Genomic DNA, 16,227 nt, shown 5'->3' with positions numbered 1-16,227 from the left:
TAAGTTTATCAAGTTCTAATAAGTGTTACTATGAACATAAGTGTAAAAAAAGTGAAAATAAGGTGAACGTACAAAACACATCATAAATCATGTTCGATATTGAATTGTCAGTTGAGTACAAAAGCCATTTCATATGACAAGTTGACATTTGTTTATATTGGACAATAAAATCATTTACACGTGAAGGGACATCAGATAGATAGATTTTTACGTATATGATTTGTAACTATACGCCGAACCTACTCCACACTTAACTAAAAGATTATCCGTTGTTACTGGAACGACTAGATATCAACCTAATAGATACTAGACCAGCTGGTGCAAGAGGAATCTAATAAAAATAAGGTTTGGTAGTAAAAATAAAATAGCTTTAGTAAAAAAAATAAGGGTTGATAGTAAAACGTAGTCTCAATTAGTGATTTTGATAGTAAAAAATAAGGGTTGATAGTAAAAATAGTCTCAATTGGTAAAAATACGATTTTGATAGTAAATAAATAAGGGTTGATAGTAAAACGTAGTCTCAATTAGTAAAAAAACACTATTTTGATAGTAAACAATAAGGGTTGATAGTAAAAAATAGTCTCAATTGGTAAAAATACGATTTTGATAGTAAAAAATAAGGGTTGATAGTAAAAAATAGTCTCAATTACTAAAAATACGCTTTTTATAAAACTTTGGTAATTTGTATTGTTAATTTGGTAATTTGTATCCAAGTTGTTAATTTGGTAATTTGTATCCAAGATGTTAATTTGGTAATTTGGCAATAAAACTTTGGTAATTTGTATCCAAGTTGTTACAAGATATAAAATCGGTGATGGAAATATAAAACTTTGGTAATTTGTATCCTTCCATAATCTTGCAACTACATAATTTGTATCCAAGTTAGGGATACATGATATTAATTTTGTTCGTCTGAGAGTATGCAGCATATAGTAATAAATTATGGAGGGAATAATATATTTTGGAGGGAGTAGGTTAACTTTTTGGAGCCAAACAATGTGTGTATATATATAAATGCTTACGTAAACGGTGATAGAAGGCTTCAAAACAACAAAACGTAAGAGAACAAACACTTCGTGTCTATTTTATTATATCAATGGATCAAACCAATGTCAATGAAGCAATTGATCACTTATGTGATATAGTTTTCATGAGTTTATTTATGTGCAATTTATTAAGAATGATAGGAGTTATTAAGGTACGAAAAATATTGGATGATTGTGGTTGTGTACCAACTATGAAAATGATATTTGAATCAGAATATGCACTATATCAACACGAAAATGGTGGTTGATATAACGAGAGTCTTTCAGGTAATTCAATTCTCTACTATCTCATGTTGTAATTTTACTAAGCTTGAGTTTATTCATTCACTTAACCTATTGTTATTTATTTATTTCCACAGAACCCCCGGGAAAACTTGGTGATAATTTAACACATCGCAGAGATATAGTTCAAATAAGAATATTTATTAAAAATCTGATAGAAACATTCCGGTGCAAAGAAGTGGAAGCAATGTTGATCGAAACCAATAGACCCGCACGTTTGATGGAAATATTCGAGCTTCAAAAGAATGAGTATCTACTAAAGACTAAACAATTTGCAGAAATGACAATCAATGAAATGGAAAGCGTGTACTTTATTTGCCAACCATAGATATGGGCCTCGTTAGATCGGAGATCAATGGGAAGCCTAGTATAGATATTTCAGAAACACTTCCTAAAAAAATGAAGATCATAGGATTTATTGATCTTTCCGATGAAGATTAAAAGATTATAAGTTATTTTAGTTATTTTATCGTATTATTTAGAATGTTTTTATTTATTTTGAGGAAGGTGTTTACAATATTTGTTTAGAAGAGCAATAAAATATTTTATTTGAATAGTCAAGCTTTCGCCGATTATAAGTTATTTTAGTTATTTTATCGTAGTATTTACAATAGGGAACGACAAAAAAAGATATATCCAAGGCAATACCGTTGTCAGATGCTCGTAATCTTTCTATTGCCTAATATGTCAATTACAAAACTGAATAAAATCTGTATTGTTACCAAATTATGAAACCATAATATAATCAATTACCTAATGTTCATTGGTTTCCTATTTGGATACTTCGCCTTCAACGCATTTTTTTTTTTTGCTAAGAAAGTGCAACCTGATTAGATTAACTTAAAACAAATAAAAACAAGAGTTCAAGGATACTAGGATGCTACAGACCATTTATGTTACAGACCCGGCCATATCCTTCGTTACACCTATGTAGTTCATTTTCATACAAAACTATACAAAATGTATAAGGGTTCTGTTTGTCCGTTGGATAATAAAAACATTCAGCTCTGTGTTCTGTTCCCTCGCTCTCTTTGCCATGCAATCAGTCCTTCAACGCATTGTTAAACCACAATCCCGTCATGATGATTAACTACTAGTAATTTATTGGAGTTCACATAAAAATATGCTTAAAATTGAAGTTAAATTATTACGAAACGGAGGAAGTAATATTATTACAAAAATATAACTTATGAAGAAATATGAGCATATACTGATGTACTATTGACATCATTTTTACATAATTCATTCCCTTCTAAGTAAAAATTAGCTATTTGAACAAAAAAACAAAAAATTAACAACTATCTAGTCTCTTTCATGGTGTTCAGCACTTTCCAAGATATCTTCCTTTCGTAAATTATAATCACTCTTCACAATCGTCAACGATAGTTGCTCACATACACACTTAGTATCTTCCTGCACAATAGATGTAGTTTCATGAGTTTATGTATGAGATAAGCTCAATTTTTATGAACTAGGTTGTAAGTTGCTTACTAAAAAATCATTCAACTCTGTTTCATAATGTGGCCATAAATCAATTGCAACCAACATATATATGCCACAATCATGACTGCAAAAGAATCAAATTCATTTGAAAACAAACTTAAAGGAAAACGTATTCCTAAACATCAATAGCGTTTAAATCAAAGTGAGAAAATAGTTCATACTTGTTTTTTTGTATTGGAACTTTTGCTTGCATACATTCCCAATAAGATACGTCTTCACTCCAATCCGAGTTAACATGAGAAAGCACAAGATGCATTGCCTCAAGCTTAAAAAAATAATGATAAGTTAGTATATTGCTTCAAACAAGGGGAATATATAGACAACAAAGCGTATATATTAAATACATCTTACAAGTTTTGTTTTGACTTGCATATGGTATGAGCTATCCAACTTATAAAAGGAATCCAACAAATAAGTTTTCTTTCTTTGGAGGTCAAAATAATAAGCAAACCAATGGTGGTCATAAGCAACCGGCATAATTATCTACAAAAAAAGTGATAAAAGTTAGGAAAAATACATTTCACAAAATGACATAAATTTTTTTTTTTTAGAAAATAACCTACATGTTGGCACTCTTTTATAAATACTCCAAGTTTCGCCAATTCTTGGATAAATGTACTGATTGACTTATCATTTCGTAGTTCATCAATGAAATTGCCGCCTTTAAGTGTCAATGCCTGTCAATCAAATCTATATTGTTAGAATATGTATATAATATTTTTATTATATACAAAATCCTTGTGATTGATTGCGTTATCTCCGTGATTGATTACATAATCTCTGTAATTGATTATGTACATATTCTCTTATTTTATTTGCCTAGTTTAGCCTACTTTATAAATGGTATAAATAATTAAATACTGATCTTAGTATTAATACAAGGCACATAAATCTTCCTTTATTCAGGCTAGGATGAGATAGATTTGCCTGCAACGATGTTTTCAAAATAGTAATTTTCATGTGCTAAATTGCATATGGTCCGAGCGGTCTTAAAGAAAAAAAAAATTATTATATACATATTCTAACATATATGATATATATTATTATACAACTATTAGAGTATGCTAAGTAACAGTGATATAATACCAAAAAAACTTACTGACACATCTGGATCAAATGCATATTTTCCACCTTTAACTACTCCTTCCTTGATCCACTCTATGTTCAATAAAAACATAAATGTCTTTACCACCTAATTGTCACCAACAAACATATATTATGCATTGAAAAGATTTAAAAAAGTGAAAGTAAATACATACTTGACTTACCGGACTATTAACATTCTTTGGTTATATAATAAAGTGGCTTTCCATGGTTTACTCCAAACATTGCCACAATATCTTCATCTGGACGTAAGTTTTTATGAAAGAAAAATTATGAATGAAGGCATAATTTTACTACCAAAATAATAATAGAAATATAATAAATACACACCTTTTGTTTTTTTGTGACTACTTAAATATTGGAGGATCTTGTAGTCCTCATTGGACATTGTGGCCATTATCTTCTTTCTCACAATTATTGATGTATCAACTTCCCCTTTAATGGCTCCAACATCATATACATTGTCACAATCTTTATTTATTTTCTTTACATTACCATCTTCTTTACCCGCACACACTACATATTCCTCTTCATCAACTTGCTCCTGGCATACATTTTTTTCAACATCTTGTTCCAGAATTTCCTAATCATTTGCATCTTGTTTCACTTTCTCCAACTTTATCCTTGCCCTATTTCGATATTGTAAGTCGGTCAATTTAACCTAACAAAAGTCAATATCGTTAATAAACTACAATATGATCTTAAAAACAAATATTATGAATTGATTGTTAATAAATTACATGGCTGGTAGTTTATTAGTTTTGGTCCCCATAAATTAAATATTACCTTCGGAGTTAGTAGTGGCAAGGGATTCTGCATTCCTACATCCTTAAATAAGGGTCTATCGGGTTCAGTAGGATGTGCCGATCCATATTGAAATCTATTCAAACACAATAACTGTTTACAATAGAGTTAAATATTAGTGCACGAAAGTATGTAAATATTATAATAATTAAAAAGAAATTATGTTAGATTAAACCTTGCCACTTCCGAAACCCTTCTTCTCATCCCAATCTGCTTTGATAGCCTCTTTCTAGCCCTATTATCCCAACAAACCGACTTTTTAAGGTCCAAGCGGTCCAAATAGTAGATCTACAAAAATAAAAATAAAAACATAAATATTGTCAATTAATCTTAAATTAACTAAGATTTGTGTGAGTTTGTGATGAGAATAACTACTCCAATTAAGGTTTTCACTTACGAGCAAAAAGACAATGCATCCTCCAAATCCTCCCGCTTTACGTGTGCTATTACACTTGTGTTTTGTAACACTCGCTTTAAACTTCATTATAGCCACCACAAGATGATCAAGAACAAATTGAGCCCAATTATATTTGGCTGGATCTTCAATACTTAAGACAGTTTTCAATAACTGAGGGCTAATCATATTACTCTGACTAGGACAAAGAAAATTTCCTAATGTATACAAAAGGAATAGTTTCTGGAACTCTTTTTTTTGCATGTCGTTGTTAAACTTACTTAAAACTTTTGTATTATCAATCCCACCTTTTGTCCTATATATCTTGAGCTCTTTTTTGTATAATTCTTTATCCTTACATTTAATGGGTACTGTCAACACATCATTAAGAATCCCAAAAATCCATGATATATCATCCGCAAATATATCGACAGAAACATAATCTCTTAATTTCAATTTGCATTTATCTGGATCGAAACGACTAACTAGCCAATATGCAAGTTTTCTATTCACCTGAAAGTTATCCATATGCATCAAATATTCAAAACCAAATTCTTTTACCCATTGTCGTTGTACTTCACTCAAACAAATTGTTAGTGCAAGTATTTTTTCTGGACAACACCTCACATTAGGTACCTGACATAAAAAAGAGTTTAGCTATTATGATCAATCTCAAGTATAAATGTCAATGAGCTATAAATTAGGTGCATATATTTTGATGTAATTCATACCCCCGTATAACCTTCTTTTGCTTCTTTTCTTTCAAATTTCTGCTCAAAACTTCCTCATTCGCTATCAATACTCATTCTATTTTGACACAAAAAAAAATCAAGTATTACATCAAACTGAATATTTCCTCGCCCCTAAACCTAAAAAATTTGGCAAAGTGCAAATATATTAAATTCTTTAAAAACTTTCTAAGAGTCCAAAATCCAAAATCTACTAGTATGTTTAAAGGAATAAGAACTTTACCTTTTTTCACCATTCTCTTTTAAATCTTTTGCATCTAGATTTCTTTTGGCCATCTAACACTAGTGTTCTCTTGGTGTTCTGTAAATTCAAACAAATTATAAAGGGTAAGTCAAGAAAAACGTAGGGTAATATTTGTTTAGAAGAACAATAAAATATGGGTATGGATTTTGCCTTCTTGGTTACATGAATTGTTTATAATATTTGTTTAGAAGAGCTTAACCTTCTTAATTATATGAATCGATTTCATTACACTTTGTTTATTACGTGAAAGATTGAAATAATTAATCGAAACTAGTAGTGGTGGAATTTTGGACAACTTGAATCATTCATACGACTAGTATACTACATAACAATGTTATAATATGAATAAAATGTCAAAAATAAAGTTGGAATTATTAAAAAAAACTCTGAATTTAAAAATTCAGCTCCATCAGTTTCTCGTTAATCGTGATTTAATACATTAATCATTTTTTTTTGATAATTTGAGCTCATTTTCATTATGCAAGGGGAATTTTACACAGTAGATCCTTCCACTAGAAGGGTGGCATAATTCAGATGCACCTTAAACACATTAGGATAACATCCACCACTTATCCATGCTATTTTCCAATTAGTTAGAGCCATGCCAGAAATATATCCGCACGGGTTAGGCCTTGTGAGTTAAGCGTTTGAAAACGTAAACATCAGAAAATAGAGGATCCTCCTTTACGAAAAACGGAGACTGCTGTGTGAGATTATAACCCACCCAATTGAATCAACCTAAATTTAAACATGAATTATCTGAAACATTAAGGATAGATGTGTAATCAACAATTTAACATAGATGCGAAGTACAACGTTTGGGCAATTGTCCAACCTACTGAGTTAAACTGAGCTTTCACAATGTTTGGGCAATTGTCCAACCTATGGCTCCTCCCCCTATCTTAATAAAACAACAAACCTCAATTATCAAAAAAAAAAGATGCAGTACAATGTAATTCTTTCATAATGTTTGGCTGTGGCTGTCCGTAGCTTGTAAAGCCTTGTAACTGGAGGGGATCTTACTACCCTATTAGTGCAATGAAATAAACTAAATCATCAAAAAAAAGAAAAAAAATGCAGAGTACATCACAACTATTTTGACGAGACAATTTAGACCAATGAGTTTTTATACATTCATAGTTTCATTCACAATTGGAAATTGGTTTAATAATTGAAACTGATTTTTGGGGATGGTAAAAATGGTAAAACGAAAAGGAAGTAGGCATTAATTACTTTGCTGGGAATTTACGTTTTAATGCTTGATTGAATTGAAAATTGGGAATACGAATTACTGCATTTGAAGTAGTAAAACGGAAGGGGAAACGATTAATTGAATCAAGCGAACAATTAACACTGATTTTCTTTTCAAATTTAATGCTTGATTCATTTACTAACCTTAGCGCATGTGATGTCGAAGGAAAAGATGGGTGTAATGGTGAAGTGCCGTTTTTCCTCTCTATGGTGCTTGACTGCGGAGGAGATGAACTGCCTAGGTGTAGGACGATGAACTTGACGTGCTGTTCTTCCTCTCAAAAAAAACTTGCTAGACCTAATTAAAACTAACCTATTCATTAAAATTTAAAATAATATTTTAAAGTAATGTATAATTATGAATATTTATTTACATATATAAAAAATATTATTAGATTATAATTTTTATTTTTTTAATTTGTTATTTATAAGATAAAAGGAAATATATATTTACTATGAATATAATTAAATTTTGTTTCCTTCTTTGTATCGATTGCCTAATTTATATTTTTTCATAGTAAAAATATTGAATTGATAGTAAAAATAAATTGATGACATGTTGCCTACATGAAGCTTATTTGTACAAATGAAATGTCGACACGTAAGATTGCGACACTATTTTTTTGTCGCAACTTGCGACCTATATCATCGTCCAAACTCAATTATCAAAAAAAAAAAGATGCAGTACAATGTAATTCTTGCATAATGTTTGGCTGTGGCTGTCCGTAGCTTGTAAAGCCTTGTAACTGGAGGGGATCTTACTATCCTATTACTGCAATGAAATAAACTAAATTATCAAAAAAAAGAAAAAACGATGCAGAGTACATCACAACTATTTTGACGAGAAAATTTAGACCAATGAGTTTTTACACATTCATAGGTTCATTCACAATTGGAAATTGGTTTAATAATTGAAACTGATTTTTGGGGATGGTAAAAACGGTAAAACGAAAAGGAGGTAGGCATTAATTACTTTGCTGGGAATTTACGTTTTAATGATTGATTGAATTGAAAATTGGGAATACGAATTACTGCAATTTGAAGTAGTAAAACGGAAGGGGAAGCGATTAATTGAATCAAGTGAACAATTAACACTGATTTTCTTTTCAAACTTAATGCTTGATTCATTTACTAACCTTGACGCGTGTGATGTCGAAGGAAAAGATGGGTGTAATGGTGAAGTGTCGTTCTTCCTCTCTATGGTGCTTGACTGCGGAGGAGATGAACTGCCTAGGTGTAGGACGATGAACTTGACGTGCTGTTCTTCCTCTCAAAAAAATCTTGCTAGACCTAATTAAAACTAACCTATTCATTAAAATTTAAAATAATATTTTAAAGTAATGTATAATTATAAATATTTATTTACATAAAATATATTATTAGATTATAAATTATTGTATTTTTTAAATTAAATTGATGTATTTTTTTTAATTGCACAAAAAAATATTATTAGATTATAATGTTATTTTTTTAATTTGTAATTTATAAGATAAAAGGAAATATATATTTACCATGAATATAATAAAATTTTGTTTCCTTCTTTGTATCGATTGCCTAATTTATATATTTTCATAGTAAAAATATTGAATTGATAGTAAAAATAAATTGATGACATGTTGCCTACATGGAGCTTATTTGTACCAATGAAATGTCGACACGTAAGATTGCGACACTATTTTTTTGTCGCAAATTGCGACTTATATCATCGTCCAACCTCAATTATCAAAAAAAGAAAAAAAGATGCAGTACAATGTAATTCTTGCATAATGTTTGGTTGTGGCTCTCCGTAGCTTGTAAAGCCTTGTAACTGGAGGGGATCTTACTACCCTATTAGTGCAATGAAATATACTAAATTATCAAAAAAAAAGAAAAAAAAAGATGCAGAGTACATCACAACTATTTTGACGAGAAAATTTAGATCAATGAGTTTTTATACATTCATAGTTTCATTCACAATTGGAAATTGGTTTAATAATTGAAACTGATTTTTGGGGATGGTAAAAACGGTAAAACGAAAAGGAAGTAGGCATTAATTACTTTGCTGGGAATTTACGTTTTAATGCTTGATTGAATTGAAAATTGGGAATACGAATTACTGCATTTGAAGTAGTAAAACGGAAGGGGAAGCGATTAATTGAATCAAGCGAACAATTAACACTGATTTTCTTTTCAAATTTAATGCTTGATTCATTTACTAACCTTGGCGCATGTGATGTCGAAGGAAAAGATGGGTGTAATGGTGAAGTGTCGTTCTTCCTCTCTATGGTGCTTGACTGCGGAGGAGAACTGCCTAGGTGTAGGACGATGAACTTGACGTTTTGTTCTTCCTCTCCAAAAAAACTTGCTAGGCCTAATTAAAACTAACCTATTCATTAAAATTTAAAATAATATTTTAAAGTAATGTATAATTATGAATATTTATTTACATAAAATATATTATTACATTATAAATTGGTGTAGTTTTTTAATTGCACAAAAAGATATTATTAGATTATAATTTTTATTTTTTTTAATTTGTAATTTATAAGATAAAAGGAAATTTATATTTACTATGAATATTAAATTTTGTTTCCTTCTTTGTATCGATTGCCTAATTTATATATTTTCATTGTAAAAATATTGAATTGATAGTAAAAATAAATTGATGACATGTTGCCTACATGGAGCTTATTTGTACCAATTAAATGTCGACACGTAAGATTGCGACACTATTTTTTTGTCGCAACTTGCGACCTATATCATCGTCCAATAATTATATATACAAATAACTCAATAATTAATATATACAAAATAACTCAATAGACTAGATGCGTGTGATTACCTTCCGAAAAAACAGGGGTAACCTACATTGCTAATCAACACACAAACAACCCTTTATGTTGCTGCTTTAAGGCGCAAGGAACTTTAATGATTGTGACAGTGGTTTGATATTATGTACTGAGGCAATTTGGTGCGGAGATGAAGGATCATGGAGGATCTGCTTTGTTGGATTGATTTATTCGAGAGAGAATGAAAGGTTATCAAGGCTTGCGTATGCGTGTGATAATGATCAATGGGTTTGAAAAACAAGAGGCTGCCAAATTTATTAAGGTTATGAGGATATTTATAGTCGTTCATAACAAGACTCTTGCATAACCGGCTTAACTTTCAAACACAGTAACAGAAACTAAGTAAATATGAAAGTTGTTTAATAATAAAAATAAATTCATTTTTGATATAAAAATATAATTTACAAAATATAAAATATTGGGGTATTACATAAACTATCAGGGTAAAATCCTCATCCTGAAGAAATTAGAATATTGTTGGGAATATAATTCAGAAATGTAATGGCGTACCCATGAAGATTATAGATTTGGTTTTTCAACTGAGAGGATTTTCTGATGTAAATGAGTGGAAGTGTACATTCTGTGTAGGAAGTATATTTCCGTGTGTATTTCATTCATTATGGGAGAATATAAATACAATGCACATTGGGGTTAGCAAGGCTACAATGGTAATTAAATAATTAGTTATTACAAACTAATTATTAACATAAATATATTATCTATCACACCCTCGCAGTCGAAGCGGGAGGGCGTCGTACACTTAGACTGTCCCGGAAATCATCAAATAGTACGCTCGGAAGGCCTTTTGTAAATTAGGTGTCGGCAATCTGGTAACGGGACAGTACATGAAGGACACAAACTTCTCCACGTGCAACTTTTTCTCGTACGAAGTGTATGTTCACTTCAATGTGCTTAGTGCGTTGATGTTGAACTGGATTGCCTGAAAGATAAATCGCACTAACATTGTCGCAATAAACCAATGTAGCTTTGGTGATAGGACAATGAAGTTCCAAGAGGAGATTTCGGAGCTAGCATGATTCAGAAACTACATTAGCTACTCCTCTGTATTCGGCCTCAGCACTAGACTTAGACAGTGTAGGTTGACGTTTGGAGGACCAAGAGAGTAGGTTATCACCAAGCAAAACACAGTAACCGGAGGTGGAACGTCGAGTTTCTAGACAACCACCCCTATCCACATCTGTATATGAGGCAAGAAAGGTAAAGGTAGACTTATATAGATGAAGGCCGGAGTCAATAGTACCTTGAATATAGCGCACAATTCGCTTGAGAGCATTCATGTGACCTATCTTCGGATTATGCATGTGGAGGCACACCTGTTGAATAGCATAAGAGATGTCTGGTCTGGTGAAAGTGAGATAATGCAAGGCGCCCGCAAGAGCGCGGTAGTGAGAAGGATCCTGGCAAGGGTTCCCGACCGAGGCTCCACGTTTGGCATGTGTATCAATTGGAGTATGGCTCAGTTTGCAGTTGGTCATGCCTGCACGCTCAATGATGTTTGTCGCATAGTTCTTCTGAGAAAGAAACATACCACTGGCAGTACGGGTAACTGCAATGCCCAAAAAATAGCTCAAAGGACCCAGTCCTTCGTAGCAAACTCAGCACTGAGAAGGGTCATGAAAGACTTCCGTAGGGCATCTGAAGAAGCTGTGAAAATGATATCATCAACATATAGTAGAATGTAAGCAATATCAGCACCATGATAATAAATAAACAGAGAATGATCAGAACGACTGTGAGCGAAACCAATACGGCAGACATAGTCTGCAAAGCGTTGGTACCACGCCCCGGGGGCTTGCTTGAGCCCATACAATGACTTTTTCAACAGAAAAACATAATCGGGATGAGATGAATCTTTGAATCCCATTGGTTGATGCATCTAAACAGTCTCATTAAGGTTGCCATGAAGAAATGCATTCTTGACATCCAGTTGATGAATGGGCCAAGAACTTGATAGAGAAATTCTTAGAACAGTCCGAAAAGTAGCTGGTTTCACTATCGCGCTGAATGTCTCGTCGCAATCAACTCCAACCTATTGGTGCAGGAAATAATTCCCTTGGTCTAAGTATGCATTTAATGCTAAGTCTAATAAATGCGGTTCAGTATTAATTAACAAGTTAATAATTCAGTGAGATCAAGTGAACTGAATACCTAGCTAGAGGCCGCTTCAGTTCAAGTGGAATTAATAATATTAAATCCAAAACTTACTCTTGACTGAACCTGTAGGGTCACACAAATAGTACGTGAACGGATGAAGTATTTAAGTGAATATATTATTCATTAAGTACTCCATTTACGAACATTCGGAAACGACGGATCTCGGTTCCAGTGGGAGCTTAAATCGTTAAAAGGAAAAATAAAGCATACTCCAGAAATGATGATATTGCCGGAATCGGAAATATGGTTCATGACGGAAATATAAACATTATCGAAGTCGTAGATGTTGCCGAAAACGGAAACATGGCTCGTATCGGAAAATATTATCGGAAATAGAAATATAGCCGAAGTCAGAAATATTGCCGGAAACGGAAATATTACCGGAATCGGAAATATTTTCGGAAAAGGAAATTCTTTCCGGAAACGTAAATATTTGTTTGAAACGGAAATGAATTCCGGAATCGGAAAACGAATCGGAAGCTTGATGAGCGACAAGCGGACAAGCGGACAAGCGAGTCGGCCCATCGCTCGAGAAGCAAGGCAGCAACCATGGGTCGCGCCCTGTGAGCAAGGCAGCAGCCATGGGCCGCGCCAAGCTACAAGCAAGGGAGCAACCTCATGGGCCACACCAAGCTGCAAGCAAGGCAGCAGCTCATGGACCGCGCCAAGCCTGCGGCAAGGCAGCAGCGCATGGGATGCGCCCAGCCAGCGAGCAGCGTGTGCAAGGCCCGTCGAGGCGTGGGCCGCAGCGCACTGGGCCGAGGCAGCACGCACACCAGCGTGGCCCTTGTGGCTGCATTGGGTTGTTTCGTCTTGGACTCCAAAAAATATCCGATTGCTTAATTCCCAAGTAACCTTGAATTAAGTATTCCTAGTTTTACTAGTATTCAAATAATTAAGAGTTTAATTAATGTTGCAATTCTAATTGAATAAGAATTTCAATCCTAGTAGGTTTGGTAATTCTATTCCTAGTAAAAATCAAATTCCTTATTTCCTACACTATAAATATAAGGCTAGGGCCTCAGAATTATACACATCAATTGAATTGAAAACATATTCTTTATTCCCATTGTGTTTAAGGGAGAACATAATACAAGCCTACCCGAATACATAAAACCTTAAGTAAAATCCTAGTTGTTTGAACCTAAGGTGGATCAAATGTTGTGGACTTTCTACGGAGGGGCAACGTTTGGGGTTCTAAAGACTTGTTCTTGTTCGGTTCGGGAGAAGCTAGGGAAGGCACGCATCACATTGTTGTTAGGTTATGATACATATGACAATTCATAAATCATGCGGAAAAACCATAAAGCCAGGAAAGCATATTATTTACACATAATCATTTAGCATAGTTTAGATGCATACTCTTTGTTGCGTGCCTTCCCTAGCTGCGCCCGAACCGAACAAGAACAAGTCTTTAGGACTCCAAGTGTCGTCCCTCCGTAGATAGTCCACAGCACGTCCGGATCCGCCTTAAGCTTGACCAACTAGGATCGCCCTTAAGGTACTTAGAATTTTCGGCACTTATAGGCAATTGTGTGACTGAATTTTTGCTCTCAAAAATCACTTTGAATACTTGAATACTCGATGTAAATATGTGACCCTAGGCACCTATTTATAGAGTTATGGAAAAGGATTTGGAATCCTATTAGGATACTAATTTATTTAATTATAATCCTACTAGGACTCTAATTAAATAAACTAAATCTTTTAGGATTAGATTTAATCATATGACAAATCCCGGTAGCCTTAGGATTCGAGTAACACACTTCGAGTGATACGCTAGCACCGCACGCAGGCCTTGCGGCCCACGCACAGCGCCAGCCCACTCGTCGCAGCCCCGCGCGCGCGCCAAGGCCATTGCTGGGCCTGGCCTTGCGCTGGACCGGGCGTGGCTTGGCAGCGTGTTTTTGGGCGCTTGGGCTTGCTGAGCGTAGTCCTGGCTTCGTGCTGGGCCTTCGTCTAGCAAGTCTCGTCCGATGCTAATTCGTACGACGCGCTTCCGATTAAATTCCCGATTCCGGAATTTATTTCCGATACGAACAATATTTAATATTTCCGATTCCAGAATTAATTTCCGTTTCGAACAAATATTTAATATTTCCGTTTCCGGAATTATTTTCCGATTCCGATAATATTTCCGATTCTGACAATATTTCCGTTTCCGACAATATTTCCGATTCCGGCAATATTTCCATTTCCGATAATATTTTCCGATACGTACCATGTTTCCGTTTCCGGCAACATCTACGACTTGGATAATATTTATATTTCCGGTACGATCCATATTTCCGTTTCTGGCAATATCATCGTTTCCGGAGCATTCATTTCTTGCCTGTGACGATCTCAGCTCCCACTGAAACCAAGATCCGTCGATTCCGAATATCCATAGATGGAGTATTTAATGCCATTAAATACTTGATCCGTTTACGTACTATTTGTGTGACCCTACGGGTTCAGTCAAGAGTAAGCTGTGGATTAATATCATTAATTCCACTTGAACTGAAGCGGCCTCTAGCTAGGCATTCAGCTCACTTGATCTCACTGAATTATTAACTTGTTAATTAATACTGAACCGCATTTATTAGACTTAACATTGAATGCATACTTGGACCAAGGGCATTATTTCCTTCAGTCTCCCACTTGTCCTTAGGGACAAGTGTGCATTTCCTAATTCCTTTGTCGCTCGATGCTTGCTCTTGAACATAAGGTAAGAGTTGTCATCCTTATTATGTCCAGAGGTGTTTCTCGGTTTCAGAGTTCAACTGATCAAATAAACAGATAATCATAGCCTATGATTCATCCGAGCACGGCCATGCATTTCACAGTTTCTAGCTCTCCGAGTGGCCTTGTACAACTTTTAAGCATCTCATCCCGATTTATGGGAGGACAATCCCAATCTTGCGATCTTGAGATTAGACTTCGTTTGATAGGTGATTACCTGAGCGTTGCCTTTATAGCCTCCTTTTACGGTGCGACGGTTGGTTAACATCAAAGCAACCAGTTCTCAAACAAGTAATCTCAAATCACTCAGGTATTGAGGATTTAGTGTCTAATAATTTTAATGAAATTTACTTATGACAGATTTTCATCTCTTACAGTAAAGTTTCATAGGTCTTGTCCGATACTAGTCTTCCCAAAGTAAGTATCTATGCAAATGATTATGACATTGCCATGTCCACATAGTTCAAGAAACAGAACTACTAGTCATCTTGGATTCTAATCGTCTAACGTTTTCTATGCGTCCAATTTTATAGAAAACTCCGACTAGGGACCATTTCAACCTTTGACATTCAAGTTCACTTGATAGACATTTCTTAGTCACAGGACTAGTCCTGACAGTCTATCTTGAATATATCGTCAAATTGAAGGGACTCATCATTTAATACTAAACCAAGATTAAATGGAATATGAAAATACATTTCATATATGATAAATGTTTAACCCCATTGTTTTACAACCATGGGCCTCAAACCCATCTTTAAAGCAGTTCATGGAATTCAAAGCTATGCTTGATTTCCAGTGCTACAACGTGAGTGTTGCTTCTCACTTGTTGCATAGGTTTAGTTATCATGCTTTGCCAATCTTAATATCCTTTTCATCGAATGTTCTTCGAGATATGATGATAAGATCTTTTCGAGTTTGTTTATTATGTGATCTAGTCTTTCTTACTTTGATGGTGGGTTTACTCATTTTGCAATGAAGAACCATCAAGTTAGCAGACGTTTTTCTTGCTTCAAGAGTGGTTCTACGCATTTTTCAATGAAGAACCATCAAGCCAGCAGATAGGTGATCTACCCAAGTTCAGTGAAGAACTTTAAACAACCCTGTTTTATTGCTTCTTAGGCAA

Source organism: Spinacia oleracea, chromosome 3 (assembly GCF_020520425.1).
Source record: "Spinacia oleracea cultivar Varoflay chromosome 3, BTI_SOV_V1, whole genome shotgun sequence".
In the NCBI taxonomy this organism is placed as follows: Eukaryota; Viridiplantae; Streptophyta; class Magnoliopsida; order Caryophyllales; family Amaranthaceae; genus Spinacia; species Spinacia oleracea.
Note: the sequence above shows the minus strand (reverse complement) of the source record.